At 38.2% G+C, this 7,977-nt stretch overlaps 1 long non-coding RNA gene across 1 annotated transcript in view; it reads right to left on the minus strand.

Moving 5' to 3' along the window:
- LOC122808623 overlaps positions 1-7,691 on the minus strand; it is a 295,412-nt gene extending 287,721 nt beyond the window's left edge. The window contains exon 1 of the long non-coding RNA XR_006365805.1: positions 7,630-7,691. This is a non-coding gene — a long non-coding RNA (uncharacterized LOC122808623). The remainder of the gene's footprint in view (positions 1-7,629) is intronic.
- Between the last annotated feature and the right edge of the window lie 286 nt (positions 7,692-7,977).

Below are 7,977 nucleotides of genomic sequence, written 5' to 3' on the forward strand. Positions count from 1 at the left end.
ACCTATGCGGTCTCTGATTATCCTTACGTTTTTTCAGAATATCGGTAGATGGATGGCTTACCAAAGCCATTTCAGAATACGGAGATAGAGATCGAAAGAATTTAGTGACAACGAGCCTGATGAATGGTTCGGGTGTTAAACAAGGCACAAAACAGACAGTAAGGGACGCCGTGGTCTGGGCCTAAACAGGCAACGCAGTAAGAATGAAAATCTGAGGTATTTGCTTTCCACAGGCAAGACAATTGTTTACTTTTTCTGACATTGGTTAGAGCAAGAAAAAAAGGATCCCCAATGGGGTACTTAACTTTAAAAGACTTCATGATTATTCAATTCGAAAACGAAAATTCAGGTAGCGGCCGACGGGCACTTGCGAGCTGCTTCTGCTTCGGGCTCCTCGGCAAGAAAGACTGATGTAATGGTGTCAGCTGCCTGTTTTTATACTCCTGATGACCTGACGTCAGTCCTGGAGCAACAGCATCCGACACAGAAATACTAACTCTGGTATTCGGGCCGACTGAGGGCTACCTGCAGGCAGATAACCCAAGTGTGATGACTGCAACAGTGAAACACAAAGAACATCTGCTCTTTGCAGCACCTGCAATGTGCCCTGTAATGACTTCTGCAATTTCTATGGAGTTACATATATCGGTAACATATCGGAGTATAACTGTAGATTCTTTTTTATAAGACCCGTTGCTCCTGCTACTATTGGAACTGTCTGGGTATCTTTCCTCATCATTGCTCATTTCTGTCTACAAATCCTGATATTTTATGACTTTGTGCGTCTCTGTACACAAGATACTGTAGTCGCTGGGTGCAGCAAATTCAATGATTAATGCTACTTTCGTCTTCTTTTCATGGACTACTATATCTTAGTTTTCCCGCATCTATCATTTTAACTGTTGGTAATGGGTGATACCATGTGATGTAGGCTTCACTTTCTATAATGCTTTGCAGCTCATGTTTTCAGTGTTTTTCAGCTACTTCACTATTATAATGGTTAACACAATCCCCAGTGCAACAATCTTGTCACATTATTATGCCTTTCAGTATACAGTCCTTCTGCCACTAGTATGTCACTGACACAACCCTCCACCTCTTGGCCAGTAATCAAGGAGCCTCAATCTTCACCATTGCTATGTGGGGGATGTTCACTGGGAGGATAGCAGATGCACACAGTATTAACAGATGCAGCTCTCTGCATCAAGTGCAATTTCCATTAAGAGCACACAGAGAACACAATTAGTCTGGGGCTGGTTTCTTCCTCTTTCTCCAGATCCCCAGTAAGACTCCCCACTGGCACAGCTACAGAGTTGATATCTCAGCTGAGTGTCTAAGCCAAGGCCTCCAGCACCCTCTGTCCAACCAGTTGTGTCCCTGCCCAAGTAGCTGACACATGCACACAAAGATTAGATTCACACACCCCTTGGAAAGGCTGGCACAGGTTTACTAGCTATGCCCCCTTCTGCCCAGACTATAAGGAAGTTATGACTGCCACCAGACACACCTGCCAGCTACCATAAGGCTTTTCCAAGGACACCCAACATACAGAATGAAATTAATATCAATACAAATGGTACTCTGTCCAAGAGCAAGGTTATTAGGAGCGGCCCACATAGTGTCACCAAATAAATATGCAAGTACTCTCAAAACTTAAATATCTCTACAAAGATAAGCCGCAATGAAAGGTTTAAAATGTATTTAATAAAAAAAATATGAAAATACTAAATATATATTCACAGTGACAGAGTTCAAAACCACAGGAAATACTTAAAACACCAGACAGGTTTAGACAAATACAGAAAAACAATATCTAAACTAAGCTTCACTATATTCCTGACTGAAACCAAGAGAATTAGGCTATTCCCCAATAATTTACTTAATAGAGCAAGGCAGATGATGTGGTGAATGGTCCTTGTTGTCAGGCCCAATACAGAATACAGAACGCTCCTTCTCACCAAGACTTCTCAAAATATCTAAAATATTACTTCTGAGATGGTTTGCAGAATGACATCACTTCATCTGACTTCTAGTTCTCATGGAAGCCCCCATTGCTGGCAAATGGCAGTATTTAGCACCCACCCATAAAAATACATACACAAGGGCTTTTGCTCAGATCTTTGGCAGGTGGTGGAAGTCATAAAACAACTGCATACCTCCATGCTTCCACAGTAGTAATTAGTTCACCCCAAAGACAATACAGAAATCTTCCTAGTACAGACAGTCTCTCTGACTTGCACTGAAACCTGTGAGAAAGCACCTTTACGGCCTAGCCTGTACAGGGATTTAATTTCAAATATTATAAAACACGAAAACAGCAAACTGAGAAAAAAACAAAAAAAAAAAAAACACTGGAGCAGGAGTACTCCGCTTTCACCAGAACAACAAGAGTGTAGCCACGAACAAACAGGACTTTATTGTAAAGCGCTTTTCGTCTGCTTAAAAGCAGACTTCATCAGACATAGTATAAAAAACAAGCAGGCATATTTATACTCACAGTAAAAGAGCATCACTAATTAACAAGTCAATTAAGAGTCAATTAAGTGACAAGTAATAATGCACTATGGCTTAACCCCACAAACCGAACGGAAGCTCCGCGAACGCATATATGAACACCTTTATGCAATTAAAAAGAAAAAAACAAGATAACGCTCTAGCTAAACATATTTCAACACATAGTGATCATAACTTTAAATTTATGGTCATTGACCATTTATTAGAACCTAAAAGAGGTGCACCACTTCAGTTGCTCCTTCAAGAACTGGAACTTAAATGGCAGATCAGATTAAATGCATATTCCTATCCAGGTCTGAATGACAACTGTTCTATCAGTTGTTTATTGAAATTAAAAAGTCTTGTAAGATAAAGTAATCCTCTATCTAGATTACAATATATAAAATTTATAATACGTTCTTATGTATTTTATTCCTTTTGAATCATGTTGCTTGAGATTATATAGGGACTGACCCTTTTAAAGATTAAGCAGCATTTACTATAATATTTATTTTATGGTTAAACACAGTTTAGTTCTAGTATGTAAAAATGTGTGTAATTTGTTTAGGTACATATCTGTTTAAGGCAGTGTTCAATTTAACTCTTAATACTAGAATATTAGAGTTTGCCTGGTTTTAACTTATTGATTTATTTTTAATTTTTATAATTTGTCCTTTTAAGACATATACTGAGGTCAGAATGATGTTTGCACTAGGCTTTGTGGGGTTAAGCCATAGTGCATTATTACTTGTCACTTAATTGACTTGTTAATTAGTGATGCTCTTTTACTGTGAGTATAAATATGCCTGCTTGTTTTTTATACTATGTCTGATGAAGTCTGCTTTTAAGCAGACGAAAAGCGCTTTACAATAAAGTCCTGTTTGTTCGTGGCTACACTCTCATTTTTTAAAGTTTGCTGGACTGAGGTTAATCTATTGTCTGTCAGTTTCCCCTATTAAAACATGTACATTTAAACAGTTCCAATAGTGTATGTACATTTCTACTCTTTCCAGGATGGCACACTGTGGATACATTTCAAAACACAAGCACTTTACAGATTGATACATCTGTAAACATCAGTTTGATATACACATGACAGTTCTATATATTTGTAACACCAGCATCTTGTATTAATCAGTTTGATATCCACAAACAATTACTTACAAGATTCCAGCTAGCTGTACTGGCAGTACCTCCTTTCATCAGTCACAACCAGCAACAAATTGTGCAACTACTTCCAATTTTGTTTTACAAAACCTACATTTGTCCATTTCTCCCACAAGTTTAAAGGACTTTGTAAATCAACATGTACGCAAGTCCACAATCTTGGACCGCCAATAATAAGCTTTCATCTTTTGGTTTGAATTTGCCTCTCCTTAACCATTCCTGCAATCGATCCTGATCAACATGAGGTTGTTCCAGGAGTTTTCTATACCTGCAACTACATTTATGCATTTTCCACATTTCTTGCTCATCTGATCCTTCATTTTATACTCTTTTGGCACATTCAGTTGCTGCCTGATTTTTATCTACTTCTGGTTTGATTTCCACTGACACTGATATGCTTCTGCCAGACCAAGAAGGGAAGTCATCTTAGATTTATTCTCCTCATGTTTCAAAACCTTCATTCTTTTGGTTTTGTGAGGTGAGCAAATTATAGTCCCACAACTGCAGAACTAAATCAATTTCAAGGAGGCTTGTACCTCCTTTGGAATGGGGAATATATAATCTTGGTATGCACTGATTTTTATAAATCATTTGATGTACATGAACCAGCCTTGTTTTCCTGTCTAATCTATCCAACATCTTTTGGGGCCAGTCAATCACTCCAAAACTGCAAATTAGAACAGGAATAGCAAATGTTTATAGCTTGAACTTTGTTCCTAGAGGTAAACGCTGTTTTCTGGATTAAAGTCTTCTAAAATACTTCTTACTGAGTTTTATTCACATTAGTTCATGCTTTATAGTTGACCCTTCATCAATTCCCAAATATTTATACACTCCATCAATTCCCAAATATTTATACACTCCCTCTTACTCAAGTTTGTTTAGATCACATTCTTATTCCAAACTGATGTTTTCTTGGTGCTGCAGCTTTCCTGCTTTAAAGGTTGATTTTGCACATTTATCAAGACCAAATGACATTCTTATACAATCTGAAAGAGTTTTGACTGCTTGCAGTTGTGCTTTCAGGTCCACATCTGATGAGCTATACAATTCTAATCAACAAGACTTAATTGCTTTCTGGGAGCCAAATTATAGCCATGACAATCTGTTAAGCAGACCGCTTAATGGGTTAAGGGCAAGGCAAAAGGGCAGTGGTGACAGTCACTCTGGAATATATTCCCCATTTGGATTTTTAACCCTGGAATAATAAGCTGCACTTTATAATGGCTTAACTGCAAAATGGTTTGCAACTGTTTCATGGTCACTGTAATGTAGTTCATCAGTGCAGGGTGCATTTTATACATTTTAAGCACTCTTATCCATGAACATGGGATACTGCCAAATGCTTTTTTGTAGTCTATCCATGCCATAATTAGATTCTCCCCCTTTTTACAGGTCTTCACTACGACTAACAAATGATCCTTTGTTCCCATATGACTCTTTTATTACTCTTTCTATTGCCATAATAGAGCTTCTAAATGACTATAAACTGTCAGCATCAATTCCAGTGTACAGGTTTATACATCGTCAGAAGGCACATTATTGGTCTATAATTTTTAGGGCAGCTTGCAGGTTATTTCAAGTAGGAACATTGTTTTTTCCCTGTTAGCCAGGTTGGTGTGTTTGGGGTGCTCACAAATGGTTCTTGCGCATGGCTAAATCTTTGTGCAAAGATGTTAATACTTTTAGCCAGAAGTTAGGTATAGCATCTGAGCCTGGGGTTTTCCAATTAGAGGCTTTTCTTAACTTTGTTTCAGTCTCTCCGGCCATTACTTCATCCCATTTCATATCCTGTACATTTAAACATCTTATTCTTTATTTTATTTTTTCTGACCATTTAGCATCTTTATGTTCCACAGAATCTTCAAAAATCCTTCTCCAAAATGCATCTCTCCTTTTTTTGGTGGTCTTTCAATTTCTTTTACCTTATTTCCTAATTCTCAAAAAAAAAAAAAAAAAAAAAAAATGACTCCTCAATAAATTGCTTATTTTGTACTTTTCCTATATGTTTATCTGTGTATCTTCTAGTTTTTTTTTTTTGCCTGTGCTGATATTTTTAGTTTATTTGTGCTAGTGCATGATAAATCCTGGTCCGTTATAATAGCGCACATAGCTTTTATCACGTCTGAGTATTTTTCTTGATCTAGTCCCTCCTCTTCTACACTAACAGTGGCACTCAGCTGACTGTGGTACAAGAAAACTGAAATGGTCCTGTCTGTGGGTGCAAAAGGCTGTTCTGGTCTTGCCAGATGACTGGTTCTTTACCCTCACAGGCAGTGGGATGAGTTCTGAGCTTTAACAGACTGCCAGGAGGGCAGCAGGGCACAACTGCCCATATGCCAGTGAGGCAGTGTGTTTGTTGAACACCTTACTGCTTACCTTTCATTGCTCCATTAACTAATACTTTTTGATGGTGAAAGACCAAGTTCTGTGCAATGCTCCATGCTTTCTTAAGTCTGCATGTTTCACAAACACATCATTGTCTGGGCCAAAATGAATGAGAGAATGGGATGTTTCAATGGAATCTACCTGCAGCAATTGCATTTCAGCATTTTAGACAAATGAAACAAAATATTTTGATTAAAGACCTACAAAGACAACAAACACTGGTGTTAACTGTGGAAAGTGAAAGGCAAAGTATCAATCCTTTTAATATTACAAACTCATGTTGAAACTATCACTAGAAGGGTATCCCTGTCAAATGGCTGTTCAGGGGTGTACATCCAAGCATCTGCCCTCTAAGTACAACATACTAGACCTTTACTAAACCTCTTCTGTAATATTGCAATCTAAGCCAAATCTCCATCTCTAAAATGGAAAACGTCCCATAGTAGCACCTGACTTATGTTTTATTTTATATTTTTGACAAGTAGGTAATCTTAAAAGATAATCTCACAAGGAGCACTGAAGTAAATACAGCAAACTAGACTGTTTTACAGACACCAGACTACTGAACCCATTGGACTGTCTGCACTGCACAAGTAATGTATAGCCCATACTCAGTAAATGATAGCAAGCTGTAGATCATACAAATGTTTATCTAGCTTAAATCTACGCATGGAATCTTGTAGTTTGCTTGCCAAGATTGCATTTAGTAAGCAGAAAATGCTTTTGCTAGGTTTCTGGAAGCATTAAATGTTTACCTTCAACTTACTTTGTTCAAAGACATGTACCAAATTAAGGAAAACTCCATAACTGGCAGTTTCAAGGGTCATCACACGTGTGTGTGTGTGTGTGTGTGTGTGTGTGTGTGTTTAATATATATATATATATATATATATATATATATATATATATATATATATATATATATTTTTTTTTTATCAGTGCATTTTTAAACAAACATTATAAAATACACCAAAGCTTGTTAAACTATAAAAATCTTAACAGACCAGGGCAAAAATGAATCTATAATCAGGCAGTTAGACATGCCAAATACAATTCAGTCGACCCACTCCACACTAGTTTTAAATTTTATGTAATGGTGCCCATCTCCATGGCACAGAGGGATGGACCGACGTTTGATTAGTAACTTAGGCTCTATAAAAGTCAGGCAGAGAGGGGGAGGAGTTTTGGAGTGTGGCCCCCCCTCTCCTCTCCTAGGGGGTGGGGAGGGTTGTGGGCACACAAGCACACAATGAGCAGGTGCCATTGTCTTGCTGGAGACTGCATAACATGCTTCAGAGACAAAGGTGGACCCGTTTAAGGGAATACCCCTTACTGAACTGAGGGGACATCCTTCTCAGCCAACACATTGCAAATGCCCTACGTTGTGCTTTGCAGAGTGTGGAAGGGGACACAAGGGCAGAAAAGAACCATGAACTACCCTTTAGTACATGATGGACCTTCCTGGACAATGGGGAACAAGTAGCCAAGAGGGGGATGATGACAGGCAGCATGGACAATGTATACAAAAAATACATATAGTTCCTCTCACTTTTCAAGCCAATAACAAACTCAAAAACTCACCATTTTCCTCTGGGCTTTGTGGTGAGGCCAACACAAGCAAAATGAAACCATTCGATGGAGCACTGCCAACAGACAGAGAAGTGTCAGTATGTAGGGACAATTAAGGGTCTTAAAGCACCAACAACACTGCTTAATGCCCACAACTATTAAAGTAAGGCAACTGCTGTTTAACGACTAACATCTTGGCATTTCTGACTTAAGGATTTCACCCCACAAGTTAAATTCTGTATAAACTTGTCAGCTGAAAGCAAGATGATGAAAACCAAACATTCTTACTATATCAGATGATCTATGAAGGGGCCCTACTTGGTGGGCCAGTGGTTACACTTATCTCCTGTTCCAATTTTT

The sequence above is a fragment of the Protopterus annectens genome, chromosome 8.part0 (assembly GCF_019279795.1).
Source record: "Protopterus annectens isolate FY-2018-M chromosome 8.part0, PAN1.0, whole genome shotgun sequence".
Classification (NCBI taxonomy): domain Eukaryota; kingdom Metazoa; phylum Chordata; order Ceratodontiformes; family Protopteridae; genus Protopterus; species Protopterus annectens.